The sequence below is a fragment of the Mobula birostris genome, chromosome 13 (assembly GCF_030028105.1).
Source record: "Mobula birostris isolate sMobBir1 chromosome 13, sMobBir1.hap1, whole genome shotgun sequence".
In the NCBI taxonomy this organism is placed as follows: Eukaryota; Metazoa; Chordata; class Chondrichthyes; order Myliobatiformes; family Myliobatidae; genus Mobula; species Mobula birostris.
Window position 1 is genome coordinate 15,148,897 of NC_092382.1, and position 17,428 is coordinate 15,166,324.

The 17,428-nt window shown below is 46.7% G+C and overlaps 1 pseudogene; it reads right to left on the bottom strand.

The window, feature by feature from the left end:
• The window catches only part of LOC140207820 (uncharacterized), a 433,432-nt pseudogene that overhangs the window by 394,507 nt on the left and 21,497 nt on the right, over positions 1-17,428 (bottom strand).

Consider the following 17,428-nt stretch of genomic DNA (forward strand, 5'->3'; position numbering starts at 1 on the left):
GTGTCTATGTAGGACACCTGACGAAGTGAATCCCTTCCCACAGTCTGAGCAGGTGAACGGCCTCTCCCCAGTGTGAACTCGCTGATGTACCTTCAGTTGGGATGACGAAGTGAATCCCTTCCCACAGTCTGAGCAGGTGAACGGCCACTCCCTGGTGTGAACTCGCTGATGTACCTTCAGGTGGGATGAGCAAGTGAATCTCTTCCCACAGTCCAAGCAGGTGAACAGCCTCTCCCCAGTGTGAAAAGACCAGTGTGCTTGTAGTTCGGATGATCGAATGAATCCCTTCCCACACACTGAGCAGGTGAACGGCCTCTCCCCAGTGTGAACTCGCTGGTGTCTCTGTAGATCAGGTGACCGAGTGAATCCCTTCCCACAGTCTGAGCAGGTGAACGGCCTCTCCCCAGTGTGAACTCGCTGATGTACCTTCAGTTGGGATGAGCAACTGAATCCTTTTCCACAGTCTGAGCAGGTGAACGGCCTCTCCCCAGTGTGAACTCGCTGATGAACCTTCAGGTGGGATGAGCAAGTGAATCCCTTCCCACAGTCTGAGCAGGTGAACGGCCTCTCCCCAGTGTGAACTCGCTGATGTACCTTCAGTTGGGATGAGCAACTGAATCCCTTCTCGCAGTCTGAGCAGGTGAACGGCCTCTCTCCAGTGTGAACTCGCCGATGAACCATCAGGTGGGATGAGCAAGTGAATTTCTTCCTGCAGTCCAAGCAGGTGAACAGCCGCTCCCCAGTGTGAACTGACTGGTGTCTCAGTAGGTCAGATGAGTTAATGAATCGCTTCCCACAGTCTGAGCAGGTGAACGGCCGCTCCCCGGTGTCATCTCGCTGGTGAGCCATTAGGTAAGATGATCGCGTGAATCCTTCCCCACAAATTCAGCAGATGACCAGCCTCTGCCCAGGGTGAACTGACTGGTGTGTCCACAGGTGGGATGACCAACTGAATGCCTTCTCACCCACAGAACAAATGAATGGCCTTGTCCGGTGTGAACTTGCTGATATATCTTCAGTTGACGGTGTGAACTTGCTGATATATCTTCAGTTGAAATGACTGAGTGAATCCCTCCCCACAGTCTGAGCAGGAAGGATGATCGAGTGAATCCCTTGCTCCACTTCTTAAATATCTGGACAGAGACAGCAAAACTGGCGTGTTGTGTTCGAGATTCCCATAGACAAATTCCTTGTCATTTTTAACCTGTAAAAATATTTACAAAATGAATCAACGGGTGTCAGACAATATTTCAGATGAGATCACTTGAGTTGTCAAGGTGTGCTCTGACATCACACTGTTACAGTGAGGTTCAACCCAAGTTGGAGGGAGAAATCATCTTCTAACTGGGCACAGTGCTGGTATCTGGAATGACCATCAAACTCTCTGATGCTCTTCCTGTCTCTCTCAGAATGGGGTATTTCTGCCATCTCCAGTCTGTGACCTGGCTCAGTTTGACTGTCTCCATTGGTATTATTCCCTGTTCCCACTGCGCTGCATGGGTTCATGGCCCCACAGGAACTGAAACACTCTCACACAATAACCGGCAGTGCATTCCACGCACCCACCACTCTCTGTGTAAAAAACTTACCCCTGACATCCCCTCGGTATCTGTTTCCAAGCACCTTAAAACTATGCCCCTCGTGTTAGCCATTTCAGCCCTGGGAAAAAACCTCTGGCTATCCACACGATCAATGCCCCTCATCATCTTATACATCAAAAAAAGGCTCCAAACATAAACAAGGAAATTATACATTGCTTTGAGGATTTGTAAGAAGTATACAAAATTATGGGGGTATAGACAGGGTAAATGCAAGCAGCTTTTTCCACTGAGGTTGGGTGGGATGACAACCAGAGGTCATGGGTAAGGGGGGAAGGTGAAAATTAAACAAAAACATTTGGAAAAGCTCTTTCCTGAAATGGTCATGAGAGTGTGGAATGAGATGTCAGCACAAGTGATGAATATGAGCTCGGCTTCACCATTTAAAAGAAGTTTGGATGGGAGCCTGGATGGTAGGGGGATGGAGGGCGATGGTCTCGGTGCAGGAGGTTGCATCAGACAGCTTAAATGTTTTTTCAGCATTGACTAGATGGGCCAAATAGCCTGTTTCTGCACTGAACTTCTCCATGTTTCTATGACAGAGAAGCTGGACAAACTTGTTTGGAAGGGAAAAGGTAGGAGTGACAATGGAGCAGCAATGGCTGGAGTTTCTGGGAGCAATTCAGGAGCTGAGTGATAGATACATCCGAAAGAAGTGGAAGCATTGCAAAGGAAGGAGGACAAAATCCTGGCTGAAATGAGAAGTTAAAGCCAAAATAAAAGCCAAAGAGAGGGCAAACAAAAGAGCAAACACTAACAGGGAATGGACTTGCACAGTGTGAACTTGCTGATGTACCTTCAACTGAAATGACCAACTGAATCCATTCCCACTATCTGAGCTGATGAATGAGTTCCCCCCTGTTTAAAATGATGGGAATGCCGGTCAGTCAGACGGTAGAGTGAATCCCTCCCCACAGTTTGAGCAGGAAGGATGATCGAGCGAATCCCTTGCTCCACTTCTTAAGTATCTGGACAGAGACAGCAAAACTGGCGTGTTGTGTTCGAGATTCCCGTAGACAAATTCCTTGTCAGTTTTAACCTGTAAAGAGATTTACAAAATCCATCAATTGGTGTAGGACAACAGTTCAGATGAAGTCAAGGTGTGATCTGACATCACTCTGTTACAGTGAAGTTCAAACCAAGTTAGAGAGAGAAATCATCTCGTAACTGGGCACAGTGATGGTATCTGGAATGACCATCAAATTCTCTGATGTTCTTTCTGTCTCTATGAGAATGGGTACAGAGGAGATGTGAGGGGCAAGTTTTTTTATGCAGAGTGCTGAGTGTGTGGGATGGGCTGCTGGCGACAGTGGCAGAGGTGGATACAATAGGGTCATTTAAGAGACCCCTGGACAGGTATATGGAGCTCAGAAGATTAGAGGTAATTTCTCAGGTAAGGACATGTACGGCACAGCTTTGTGGGCCAACGAGCCTGTCTATGTTTCTACTGTCCCCAATCTGTGACCTGGTTCAGTTTGACTCTCTCCATTTGTATTATTCCCTGTTCCCAGTGAGCTGCATGGGTACCTGGCTCCACAGAAACTGAAACACTCTCACACACAAATAGCCTTTGTTGACATGCAGCTGGGAGTTTCTTTTATGCGTTATTAACTTGAAGTGCCACAGTTTTAACACCATATAAACAATTCCTGCTGAGATGAATGCTTGGTCCACACAGCTGTTAAAAGGACTTAGTGTGAATTTTTGTATTATTTCAGGTTCTTGTCACAGTCACAGAAAATTACAACACAGAAACAGGCCCTTTGGGCCATCTAGGTGGTGCCCAGCTGCTTAAACTTTCTACTCGCATACCCCTACCATCCAGGTACGTACACAAACCTCTTAAATGTTGAACTTGAGCTCGCATGCACCACTTGTGCTGGCTGCTCATCCCACACCCGGATGACCATCTGTGTGAAGAAGTTTCCCCTCATGTTCCCCTTAACGTTTCACCTTTCACCCTTAACGCATGGCCTCTGATTGTCGTCCCACCCAATCTCAGTGGAGAAAGCCAGCTTGCATTTACCCCATCTATGCCCCGCTATCACAATCAAATCTCTGCTCAATCTTCCACATTCCAGGGAATAAAGTCCTGATCTGTTCAATTTTTCCTTATAACCCAAGTCCTCCAGACCTGGCAACATCCTTGTGAATTTTCACAGAACTCTTTCAACCTCTTTTACATCTTTCCTGTCGGTAGGTGACCACAACTGCAAACAAGACTCCAAATCAGGCCTCACCAATATCTTCTACAAGTCAACATAACATCCGTAAGACCGAAAGAAGCTGCAGAAGATCGTGAACACGGCGCAGCACATCACACAAACCAATCTTCCGTCCGTGGACTTACTTTTCACCACACGCTGTCGGAGCAGTGCGGCCAGGATAATCAAGGACATAACCCACACAGCCAACAGACTTTTCGTCCCTCTTCCCTCCGGGAGAAGGTTCAGGAGCTTGAAGACTCGTACGGCCAGATTTGGGAACAGCTTCTTTCCAACTGTGATAAGACTGCTGAACGGATCCTGACCCGGATCTGGGCCGTACCCTCCAAATATCCAGACCTGCCTCTCGGTTTTTTTCCACTACCTTACTTCCCATTTCTCTATTTTCTATGTATGAGTTATAATTTTTTTTTAATATTGACTAATTTTAACATTTTAATATTTAATATTTGTAATCCAGGGAGTGTGAAGCGCAGAATCAAGTATCGCTGTGATGATTGTACATTCTAGTACAAATTGTTTGGCGACAATAAAATATAAAGTATCTATCATTGTCAGTACTTTGGTTCATGAAGGCCAATGGGCTGAAATCTTGCTTTCCGTCCCTATCTAACTGTGACACCACTTTCAGTGAATTAAGGACTTGTACTTCCAGGTCCCTTTCTTCTACAACTCTCCACCGTGCCCGACCAGTCACTGTGAAAGACCTCCCTTGGTAGGTCATACCAAAGTGCAACAACTCACATTGTCCGCATTAAATTCCATTTTCCATTTCTCAAACCATTTTTCCAGCTGGTCCAGATCGCACTGCAAGCCATGATACTCTTCCTCGCTGACCACTACACCACCAATCTTGGTGGTCAGCCACAAATATGCTGATCCAGTTAACCACACTATTATCCAGATTACTGATATAGATGACAAACAATAACAGATCCAGCACTGATCCCTGTGGTAAACCACTAGTCACAGGCCTCCAGTCAGAGAGGCAACCATCTGCTACCACACACTGGCTTCTCCCAAAGACAGTGTTTCATTCAATTTATTATCTCATCTTGAATGCTCAGTGACTGAACCTTCTTGACCAACCTCCGATATGAGACTTTGTCAAGTGCCTTGCTAAAGTCCATGTAGACAACATCCACTGCCTTGCCTTCATCCACTTTCCTGATAACTTCCTCCAGAGACTCTGTAAGATTGGTTAGACATGACCTACCATGCACAAAGCCATGCTGTCTATCCTTAATCAGTCCACATCTATCCAAATACTTATATATCCGGTTCCTGCACATATATTCCAATAACTTTCCCACTACTGATGTCAGGCTCACCAATGTATAATTTTCTAGTTTATTTTTAGAGCCTTTTTTGAACAGTGGAACAATATTGGCTGTCCTCCAATCCTCCAGTACCTCACCTGTCACTGAGGATGATTTAAATATCTGTGCTTGGGCCCTGACAATTTCTGCACTTGTCTGCCGCAGAGTCCCAGGGAACAACTTGTCAGGCCCTGGGGATTTATCCACGCTAATTTGCCTTCAGACAGCAAACACCTCCACCTCTGTAATCTGTCCAGGGTCCATGAAGTTGATGCTGCTTTGCCTCACTTCTATAGACTCTGTGTCCATCTCCTGAGTAAATACGGATGCAGAAAAAATCTCCCACATTTATTTTGTCTCCTCATATGGATTACTGTTCTGATCTTGCAGCCGATTATTTTTTCCCTTGCAATCTTTTCACTCTCAACATATTTGCAGAATCCATGAGGATTCTCCTTCACTTTGTCTGCTGGGGCAACCTCATGCCTTCTTTCATTTCCTTCATAAGTGTTCACTTGAATTTCCTGTATTTCATAAGTACCCCATTTGGTCCTATCTGCCTGTACCTGGTATGTACCTCCTTTTTATTGATCTGGGGGAGGAAAGCCAAAGGGGTGATAGAGCTGCATGGTGGGAGGTGGGGGTGGGGAAGGGTAAAACTAAAGTTGCAGGGGGAATGGGAGCCTGAATAACAGAACAGATAGTGGAGGGGTTGTGGAGACAGTTGTTGTTCAGTCCTCAGACAACGTCAGGAATGAAGAAGTTGAGCATGGTACAGTGAATATGCTGAGCCCGGTATATTTCAATACAGCGCAGGAAAGGCGGATGTGTTCAGGACATGGATCAACACCTGGAATTATGACACTAGGATCTGGCAACTGTGAACTGGGACAGGCTGCTTTATGGAAAAGGTGTGCTTGGTAAGTGGGAGGCCTTCAAAGCGAAACTTTGAAAGTACAAAGCGGGTATGTGTCTGTCAGAATAAAAGGTAAAGATAGAAACTGCAGGGAACCTTGGTTTGCAAGAGATATTGAGACCCTGGTGAAGCACAAAATGGAGTTGCAGAACAGAGATAGGCAGGTAAGTTCTTATGGAGTATAAAAAATGCAAGAGGACACATAAGAAATAAATCAGGAAGGCTAAAAGAAAGCATGAGATTGTCCTCTCAGAAAAGAGGAAGGATAATCCTCAGGGATTCTAGAGATAGATCAAGAGCAAAAGGATTGCAAGGCATCAAGTTGGTCCTCTGGAAGACCAGAATGGCAATCCACGTGTGGAACCAAAGCAAGTTTTTCATCTCTATTTACTCAGGAGATGGACACAGGGTCTACAGGCTCTAAACATAAACAAGGAAATTATACCTTGCTTTGAGGATCTGTTGGAAGTGTACAAAAGTATGAGGGTATAGATAGGGTAAATGCAAGCAGTTTTTTTTCCCACTGGTGTTGGGTGGCACGACAACCAGAGGTCATGGGTAAGTGACTTCCCCATTTATACAACAAATACAATACAGCACAATACAGGCCCTTCGGCCCACAATGCTGTGCCGAACGCTACTTACTTTAGAAATTTCCTGGAGTTCCCCATAGCCCTGTATTTTTCTACACGCCGTGTACCTATCCAGGAGCCTCTTAAAAGACCCTATTGTATCCGGCTTCATCACAGTCGCCGGCAGCCCATTCCACGCACTCACCACTCTGTGTAAAAAAACTCATCCCTTGAGGTGATATCACGTGTCAGGACGTGACTGGAGCATAAGCAGAAATGAAGAATGATCGAGAAGCATGGCAATGTAAAACGTGGTTTTGTTGCTGTTAAATTAAAGTTCAATTCTGCAGAATATGGTTTGTTATCAGTAACCCACGGTAAGTATAAAGAACACAACACCCCTGACATCTCCTTCGTACCTGCTTCCAAGCACCTTAAAACTGTGCCCTCTCTGCAGATTTTCCCTTGTTTGTGACTGGAGGCAGATCAAAGGTGATTTTCTCAACAGCTGATGTAAAAGATTTTGTTCCCTTTCTCCGGGTTCCCGATCCTTGCATTTAGACAGCTGGAGCTCAGCTCTGTCTGAGAGACCCATCGGTTCCCATTCCCTCATCAGCCGGAAGCTCCCCGGGGCCCGTGTACGGATGGTGGGGCTGAGAGAGAGGGAAGAGAGCAGGCCTGTCCCGGGATTGCGGGTCACGGAGTCCGGAGTCACAGCAACTACCCGAAGTCGGTGTTGAACACCACCCAACCCCCCTTCTCCCCGCCCCCGCCACCCCGCCTCACCCTCTCTCCCTTCTCCCCTATCCCCGGAAACTCGCTCCTACCTGCCGTCGCTCTGCTAAAGCTTTTGTGTACTGCGCGCATGCGTGATATTCGGGAACGTCCCAACGCTGACGCTTGCGCATTTGATCGGTGCCTCGGCGACGGCGAAATTTGAAACGCAAGGATTTATGGGCAATCACGGTGCCATTAAAAGTTTCTGGAAGCACCAGTTCCATGTCCGCAGCTCAGCGTTTTTTGGTGCGCATAGAAAATGCAGCGGCTGTTTTAACGCAGAAAGCGGTTCCCATAAAGAATATAGTCAATATCAACGTGTATCTAATGCCAAAGTCCAATCCTCTTACAAATGTAGATATAAAACTCAAGAGATTCTGCAGTTGCTGGAAATACAGTACAAAGACGCACACGCACAAAATGCTGGAGGAACTCTGCAGTTCAGACAGCAACTAAGCAGAGAAGTACACAGTCTAGACATGCTGAAGGGGCTCAGCATAAACGTCTATTTATTCCTCTCCGCATTTGCAGCCTGATCTGTTGATTTCCTCCAGTATTTTGCAGAAATTAACCACCTTTTTTTTCAAACTGTTTCAAAATGTTTCTGATCTCTCATTTGCATCCACATCCTACTGGTCTGATTCCTCTTCCTGCTCCTCCTGGTAAACTCTAGGTCCCATCTCTTTCAGGAGCCCCAAAGCCCTGACTCAGGCGGATTACTCTTTGGTTTCTGACTCTGCTCCATCAAAGATTCACTCGCTAGCCTGCTGTCAGACTTTAGAGGCACATTGCAACAACCCAGCTGTTTGAGACACAGTCCTTTGAAATGAGTGAAAATGATACAAAACGTTGAAAAGAGCGGGGAAGAAGGAATTTAACCAACTTCATCCAGAGCCCTGAAGGACGTCAAAACCACAGTGAGCTCATTGTCTTATTCAGCCTGGAGAGAAACATGCAGGAAATTCATGCAGGTGTACAGGATGATGAGAGACATTGGTCGTGTGGATAGCCACAGGCTTGTTCCTAGGGCTTTAGTTTTAGATTATGAAGACACGCAGTCCTCTTTTATTGTCATTTAGTAATGCATGCATTAAGAAATGATACAATATTTCTTCCGGTGTGATATCACAAAATACAGGACAGAATAAGACTGAAAAATCTAACAAAATCACATAATTATAACATATAGTTACAACAGTGCAACAATAACATAACTTGATGAAGAACAGTCCATGAGCACAGTAAAAAGTTCAAAGTCTCTCAAATGTCCCACATCTCAGGCAGACGGGAGAAGGAAGAAAAACTTCACCATGCCATGCCCGACCACTATCCGACTCCGAGGCGTCCGAAAATTTCGAGCCTCCCATCGGCTTTCCGACACCGAGTTCCGAGTACTGTATCTATCCGAGCGATTCGACCTCAATCTCGTTCGCCAACAGCAGGCAAAGCCGGGGATTTTGAGACCTTCCCTCCGGAAGATTCACGATCGCGCAGTAACGACAGCAGCGAACGGGCGTTTCAGAAATTACTCCAGGTGTTCCTCTGTACTTTCACGTCCCTCTCCATCAAATCAGAATTGTCCACGGCCCCTATTTAACGGATACGATATCATTTTTCACCGAAGGGCTGCGCACGCGCGGAGATCTGCACTCTCTCCTTCCGCCGAACCGGCTGAACACGAGGGGGCAAAGTTTTAACTTGTTTGGAAGTAGGTACAGAGCAGATGTCAGAGCTAAATGGTGTGTGTGTGGAATGCACTGCCGGCGACAGTGGTAGAGGTGGATACAATAGGGTCTTTTAAGAGACTCTTCGATATCACATAGATGTTAGATAGTACATGGAGCCTAGAAAAATAGAGGGCTGCATCTAGAGTACAGCACTGCCGTTCCGTGTGTCAGTGTGCTGTCTATCGCACAGAAAATGTTGACCAGCTATTTCTGAGACAGATCGGCTCTCCCTCATCACCTCATATACTATAGTCACCGTTGTGCTTTCGTTGCTAACGAGGTTTTGCTGATGGGCCGAGAGAGCTCCTCGGTGATATTCATCCCCAAAAACCTGAACCTCTGAACACTCCCCATTACTTCACCGTTTAGGGATAGTGGGGCTTGTTCGAGACGTCTTGCATTTTTGAAGTCGATTACCATTTCTATTGTCTTCTTAATGCTGGTCGAAGTTTGAGGTTCACCCTCTCTATATGCAGATTCATCAGTGTTTGTGATGAGGCCAGTCACTGTTGTGACCTCTGCGACTATGATGACTGAGTTTGTAGCAGGAGCGGGAGGGCAGTCATGGGCGAAGAGAGAGAGTAGAGACGTGTCTCTGTACACGCCACTGCGGGGCGCCTGTGCTGGAGTTTTGGGGGTTTGATGCGCACTTGCTTAGTTTCCCCGTTTGGGTACGATGACTGAGGAGGTCTAAGTTCCAATTACAGGCTGATGTGCCGAGACTTGTGGAGCTCCTGAACGTCATCTCCAGAAATTCCCCCCAAATTTGCCCGTCTCTGAAGTAAGAGTAGTTGGTCTATCATTCCCAGGGTTAATCCCGGTACCTTTCTTGAACAAAATAATGATATTTGTCAGAACCTCCCAACGTCTGATGCTTCGCACCTATTCCTGTGGCCACTGAGGACGCACAGGTCATCACCAAAGCCGAGGCAATCTCTTCCCACGCATCCATTAGTATCATGTGCGATATTCCTTTCGGTCTCGGGGTCTTATCTATCCTCATGCTCTTCAAAACCTCCAATGCATCTTCATTCGAAACCTTGACATATTCCAGCATATCAGGCTGTTCACGCTGCCCCCACATTCATCAAGTTTCCTCTGGGATTCCTACTCTGTGGTCTACGGAGTCCTGGCTGAATAGTGCTGGTCCGTGGCATCTGATCTGTCGGGAAGCTCTGCACTGGTGAATACTGAAGCAAAGCGTTCATTACCGACTCCACTACGCCCCCGTCTCCAGGCGCATGTTTCATTCCTCTTGTATCCTTCATCGTCTCTGCACTCTCGTCCTCCTGTTCTCCTCCTCGCCAATGCACACTCCTAACACTTATTTCCACAGTTTGGCTCCTTCTTGATGACCTTGTAACTCTCCAGAACCGTCTCTGATGATCTCTGCTTCTTAAGCCTTAAGCATGCTTCTTCCTTCCTCGGGAATGGATATTCCTCATCTCGTCACAGCCGTGACCCCTTCGAGTTAGCGTACTTTCCCCACCTCAGCGGGACAAACCTACCCAGAACGCCAAGCAAGGGCACCCGGAACAACCTGCACATCTCTGTTGGGCATTTCCCTGAACACATCCGTTCCTGGTTTACATCCCCAGGTTCCTGCCTCATAGCGTCATGATGGGTACTCCCCCAAATTAAACACTTCCCAATATTCACTGCTCATATCCTTGTCCATGGCTCTGTAAAAGTTCAGGGAATTGTCATCAGTATCACCAAAATACTCGCTAAGCCTCGTATGTGTCAGTTGAGCTTATTCTCTTCAAGCATCGGCTTTCTAAATTATTTCTAAACTTTTCTAAATTAAACAATACTACGTCACTGTTTGCATTCTTTTAGCGCTGCCTCTCTTGTTTATTTATTTATTGTTTATTTCGGTGCTTTTGGACGTATTGCACTGTACACACATTTCACGACATTTACTGGAGACAGTAAACGTGATGCTGGTTGCGATTCTAATGATGGAAATGAGGAGCCAGTGGTGATCCATAATATGCGCCGCCATTTACTGAGACCTTATTCGGAGCCGGAAAAGCCGATGCACATTCGGTATCGTGAATATTTGTCACAGAGGTTATTATAGAGATTTTTAACCTTCAATGTCAAAAAGCAGGGACTACTTAAATACATTTCGTGTTGCCCTTATCAATCACGCCCGCACAACGGGCTGCTGAGTTCACTGTGACTGAGGAAGTATGGACAAAGTTGGAATAAGGTGATGGAATCCGTGTGGTCTACAATTAGATTGGGCAAATAACGCAGACTGTGCAGGCCCGCTGTAATGTTCATATAATGTGGGGTTGGTTTCAGGATAAATTGTGAGATCGCTCAGAGCTAACATTTGCTTTGAGAGCTATGGAGCGAGATATCATACAATTAATATCAAATAAAATGAATGTGAAGGCAACAATAGAAGTAGATACGAGAAAATCTGCAGATGCTGGAAATTCAAGCAACATACATAAAATGCTGGTGGAACGCAGCGTTTTGTGTGTGTTAATATAAGTAGGTGATAGGTCATGACTGGCATTTCAATCCGGAGTGCGGGGAACAGCTTTAAAAACTTTCTGATTGTCTACTTTACTAGACGGTGTTCTGGACTGAGCTTTAAGTATTCCCCGCGGTGCCGAGAGAAACGGCGCCTTGTTTGTTAACTGACTGTAACTAACTCGAGTTATTGTGCAGCCTCTGTGTTTTTTCACCGGGGTATAGATTAATGTATAAAAGGGCAGCGAGGTCAGAACGCAGGCGAGTGGCTCTCAGTGCGAGCAGTGCGGTGCATTTTGTACAACACCCGAAAATGGCTCTACCAACAATCTTGCATGTAAGGGTTGTATTTTATCCTATTCTCGCAGCTTTCGGTGTTCCGGGTAAGTCGACACATCCTCTGTCTGAAATGTTAGGGACGGACTTCTATTAACAGTCATTTCACTGGGTGTTGTTTCCCGGCGAAACCGACCCAGCGCGGAGACACGGCAGACTACCGCTGCTGAACGGTTCGTCTCCGCTCCACACGCTGATGCAGGGTCAAGTTCACTGTCACCCCGACCCCCCATCCCGCCCCCAGAGTTCATCGTAGACGATGCTGCTGAAATTCAGGGAGATCAATCCTCTCCGCTGTTCACCACTGTCAGCGTAAATCTGATACCGGCATTGTTGCAGATTGAAACGTATTTTGTGACCTAACTTTCGGTGAAGGAGCAGTAGAACAGGACGATTTGTGGGAGCGTTGCGGATTGTACCAACTGCCACCGTAGCTGAATTTTCTCTCTCTCTCTCTCTCACATCTCTCTCTCTCTCCCCCCCCCCCCACTCTCTGTCCTCTCTCTCTTTGTCTCTTTCTTCCTCTCCGTCCTCTCTCTTTCTCTCTTTCTTTCTCTCTCTCTCTCTCTATCTCTCACAGTCTCCATCCTTTCTCTCTCTCACCCCCTCTCACTCACTCTCTCGTTCTCTCTCCGTCTCTGTCTCTGCCTCTCTTTCTCCCTCTCTCTCTCCCTCTCCATTTCTCTCTGTCTCCCTCACTCTCTGTCCTCCCTCTCTCTCTGTCCTCCCTCTCTCTCTCTCTCGCTCACTCACACTCTCCCTCTCCTTCCCTCCCCGCTTAGTAGATTTCAGATCAAACCTTTCATTATCTGTCTTACCCTTACCAGTTGGGAATTATAGTAAATATAGCTAGCACAAGAATGGGGTGTCCAGCTGGAGATTTGAATTAATATCTCCCTATCGCACCTTTAAGATGATAATGAATGTGATCAAAATGGCGGATATATCCAAGTGAGAGCTTATTTATTGATAGTCGATTCTGAAATTATTCGAGTTTAAGCTAGATTGCGTACAAGCGACACTAGACGAGTCAGTGAAGTCCGATTCTGTTCACCGGGCCCTGCGCTCATTCACTGACTAAACGGAGGGAACGAGTGCATCGGTTTCACCCTGGGGCTGATGACCGACAGCGGGCACGGCCCCACTTACTCCGGGCCAGGACCGGCTCAATAATAATGAGTTCCGTTGAGTGGAATCTGTCGGCTGCACATCAGCCGATCCTCCTACAGCTGCTGTGTTCAGCTCTGTCACGGCTCTCATTCCCTACGGCTGGTGTCTGAATGGGGCTTCGAGGGTGAGAGCCATTGAAATGACGATCCCACGGGTAGGGAAAGTAGGGCGCAGGGGAGGTATGGGAGAAGACGGTGATCTCCTCTATTTTTCTGGGTTGTAATGGCAAATGAGCAGCAGAGCTGCCCCCTCTCGGTTACATCGCCAAGGTGACATCGAGAGCACGTCACCAGCAACTTAACCAGGAGCAGTGCTGCCCCCTCTCGGTTACATCGCCAAGGTGACATCGAGAGCACGTCACCAGCAACTTAACCAGGAGCAGTGCTGCCCCCTCTCGGTTACATCGCCAAGGTGACATCGAGAGCACGTCACCAGCAACTTAACCAGGAGCAGTGCTGCCCCCTCTCGGTTACATCGCCAAGGTGACATCGAGAGCACGTCACCAGCAACTTAACCGGGAGCAGTGCTGCCCCCTCTCGGTTACATCGCCAAGGTGACATCGAGAGCACGTCACCAGCAACTTAACCAGGAGCAAATGCGCAGTTCGAATGCAAACTGTTTTAGTTCACTGAATGAGGAGTTTTCATTCTCTCTTGGAACATATTTCCCTGGTAATTTTGCCAATCACTGTCGGAAAAGTATTTTCACATTGAATTCCGAGAACGCTTCTCCTTGCCCTGTTTGTAATTCACAATTTGTGACTCTTTCCCTAGCGAACCTATTGACAATGGTGGTCCTCTTTCGAGGGAATTGCGGCCTTTCCAAATGTATATCGCTCTACATGGCTTTCATGGCAATGGCAGATTTCCTGGTGATGATCGTCTGTGTAATTGTTTATCATATCGTCATGTACCAGTTTCCATTCTCCTTCCTGTCCTACACATCCGCCTGTAAGGTCGTCCTGTACTTCAATTCGACCTGCCTGCAAACCTCGGTCTGGTACACTGTCCTGTTCACAGCCGATCGGTTTGTAGCGATCTGTTGTCAGAAGCTTAAAACGAAATATTGCACGACGAGGACAGCTGTTGCCGGCATTATAACCGTGCCGCTCCTGATGCATTTACAGAACGTCCCATATCTATTTGAGTATAAGCCTGTGGGTGTAATTAACGGTATTCAACGGGGCTGTCAGCCGAGCTCGTGGTTCGTGACGTCTCTTGTGGGCGTCGCATTCTATTTTCTGCAGAGTATTTTAACGGTTATATCACCTTTTGTTCTGATAACCCTGTTTAACTGTCTGACGGTAAGGCGCATTTTATTAGCCAGTAAAATGCGCCGCGGACTGCGCGGTCACAGCAGTCAAACACAGAAAGATCCGGAGATGGAAGGCCGCCGGAAATCCATCATTTTACTCTTTAGTGTGTCCGGCAGTTTCATTCTGTTGTGGCTGTCGGTCACTGTGATCTTTCAGATCACCCGACTCACAGCAACCGCGCATTACGACGGCGATTACACCGACTCTGCCTATGTCGCCACTGAAGCCGGCTACATGATCATGTATCTGAGTTCCTGCACGAACGCCTGCATTTATACAGCGACCCAGGCTAAGTTTAGAGAGGAAATGCGGCTGGTGTTAAAATCTCCTTTGACTTTATTTTTAAAATTGGTTAAAAAACACAGGTAAAGCAAAGCACATATTCCTAAAGGTCGAATGTTCATTAACTACTAATTCTCCGCATCGGGAATCTGTTATTGGGTCACGATGTACATCTGGGTTTTATGTGTTTGAGTATAATACGTCTCGCTATTAAACTGACATGAAATAATATAACACTCCATTTCCGTGCAGAAGCGTCCTTGATAGCCGTGACGTCATCAACAATCCTGGTATCCGATCGCTCAGTTGATTTCAGTCACTCGTTGCGTTTCACAGCTGCGTTGACAGTCGGGCTCATTTGGCCGCTGGGTAACTCGGGTAAAGGTGGAGTCATCGGAATGACTTTTACACTGGCAGTGCAGATTCGCTGCGGTCAGCGCTGTGACAGAGCTGCCTTCTTGTAGATTGCAGTGCGGAATCAATATTGCATAGATGCTGCCCCAGCTCGACTATGGCGACCTATGCCAATCCCCAGAGCCATAATGCAGCCCGTATCCCTCTCTACCTTTGTTAACCAAGGGTTCTCCAGACACGTTTCCATTATTTTATTATCACCTGCATCCAGCACGTCTGCTGTAGACATAACCACGCCGCACTGGGCGAAAAGAAAACAATGTCTTCAGATCTGTGTATGGACGTGCCACTGCTGACATATGAGAAGACAAAGTTAATGGCTATCTGTACAATATACACCTCCTCATAGTTGTATAAACTTTTACAGGGACCATTCATTTTATTTGCTATTTCAGACAATCAAACTTCTCCTTATAGTTTATCCCCTTTCCCACAGTCCAGGAAACAATCTAGTGAATATTGATCTTCCATCAGTTCTTACAACATCCTTCCCATGGCGTGGCAATCAGAATTGCACCCATTGCTCTCAGTCTGTTATAACCAGTGCTCCGTATAGCTGTAAGACCGAGTAGGAATTCTTCCACTCAAAGCCTCGGTGAACAATGCAAGAATAACAAAATTTACTTTCGCTGTACTGTCCTCCTCCATTCAGAAAGGTGTGGCCTAGCATTGCAAGGTTACAACTAAAAAACGACCCCCCAAAGGTCTATATGTTCTCCCAGAATTTTATTTCACAATGTGGATAAGTCACATTTTGTTTCACATACTCTTTTACAAACAATAAAGGACCCAGCAGCAAATCAACAGCTCGCCGCTTATTGCCGGCGTCCGGGAGGAGAGACACGCTCGCACACTGCCATTCGCATCCACTTACCAAGCTAATTGTGTGACTAGTTTTCTCATTCATCTCGGCGTCCCTGCATCTGCCATGGGTGCTTTGTTAGGAACATTACTAAAGTCCATCCAAACTCTATCTACCTTCCTGCTTCGTTAAATCGTCGAGATCATTCCTTTAAAAGCACAATCATATTTGTGACACATGACGCCGCCAGCACAAGACCACACGGCTACGGCGTAGGGATCCGCATAGCTCTGCGTATGGTTCGTATGGTTCGCGGCGACGCCGTACCTACGGCGTCGATTTGACGCAGAAGTATAAATAAGCCTTGTCTCCTTATTCGCTTCGTTGAACTGCCTTCCGAGCTGCATATACATATATTTTGTTAAACGGAATCTTCTCCCATGACATTCCCATACCGATATAAAGAGAACTCATCTCAGTATGAAGTGATAAGGGGAGCGATGTGGAAACGGTGAAGAAGGGAGAAAAAGACATTTAAGGAGGCACAGACGGTAAACGAGGTTTGGGGGATAAATGAAAGACAGGTGTTTGCATGACTAACGGCACAACTAAATCGAGATGGCTGGGTTTATAATTCTATGCACTTGTATCCAAATCACTGCAAGGTCCCGTCCAAATCAGTCCCACGATCCCAGAGCTCAGCGCTTTTTCAGTCACGCCCGCACGGCCCTCCCTCCTGACGTCATCCTTCAGCTACCTGAGGTGAAATTTCCGCAGTCCCATCCGTCAGCTCCGTAGCCTGTCTATTCCTTCCACTTCTGAGCATTCTCTCAGTGGAAAACTGGGCGAGATACGCATCCCGTCAACAACTCATCCACAAGAATGCTCCAAGCCATATGGTAATGGACACGTAATTGAAAGCGTTCCAGGAGAACGAAACGGGACAAATAGAGCAAAGCCTCCTGGGTAATAACTGGGGAATAGCGATCACACTCTGAAAATTCGCGGAAATCCGGGTGGGCATATGAAATACAACAAGAAGCTATTCCTTAATGAGACATTATCACGACTAATATATTCCCACGAAGAAGCTTTTCCTTTTTCCGCATCTAATCTCATTGATTTACATAAAAAAGGAATATTTTGAAGTATTTCAAACACTGATCCTCCGCAGAACTTCGGGTGAAAAGTTGCAAGCGTTCACTTCATTTCCTGAAGGGTATTCTCCCCGTCACGTTTCCAAATTATCCCCTTTCTTAACTCCCCACCTGGGAAAAATTCCTTCTGCGTCCTTTTCTTTTGTGTCCTGTCTTCAGTGTGGAAGTTTGATTGGGTTCATTTCTGTCTCTTGTATTCACTCCGTGGATCCCCTCAGCTCCGGCCTCCTGCATCCATTCCACACCCTCACACTCCTCCTTTGGAGCTTCATTCCATTCTCACAGTTCCCATGTCTCCGCTGTACTTTTCCAATGTTGGAAGATTCTCCAC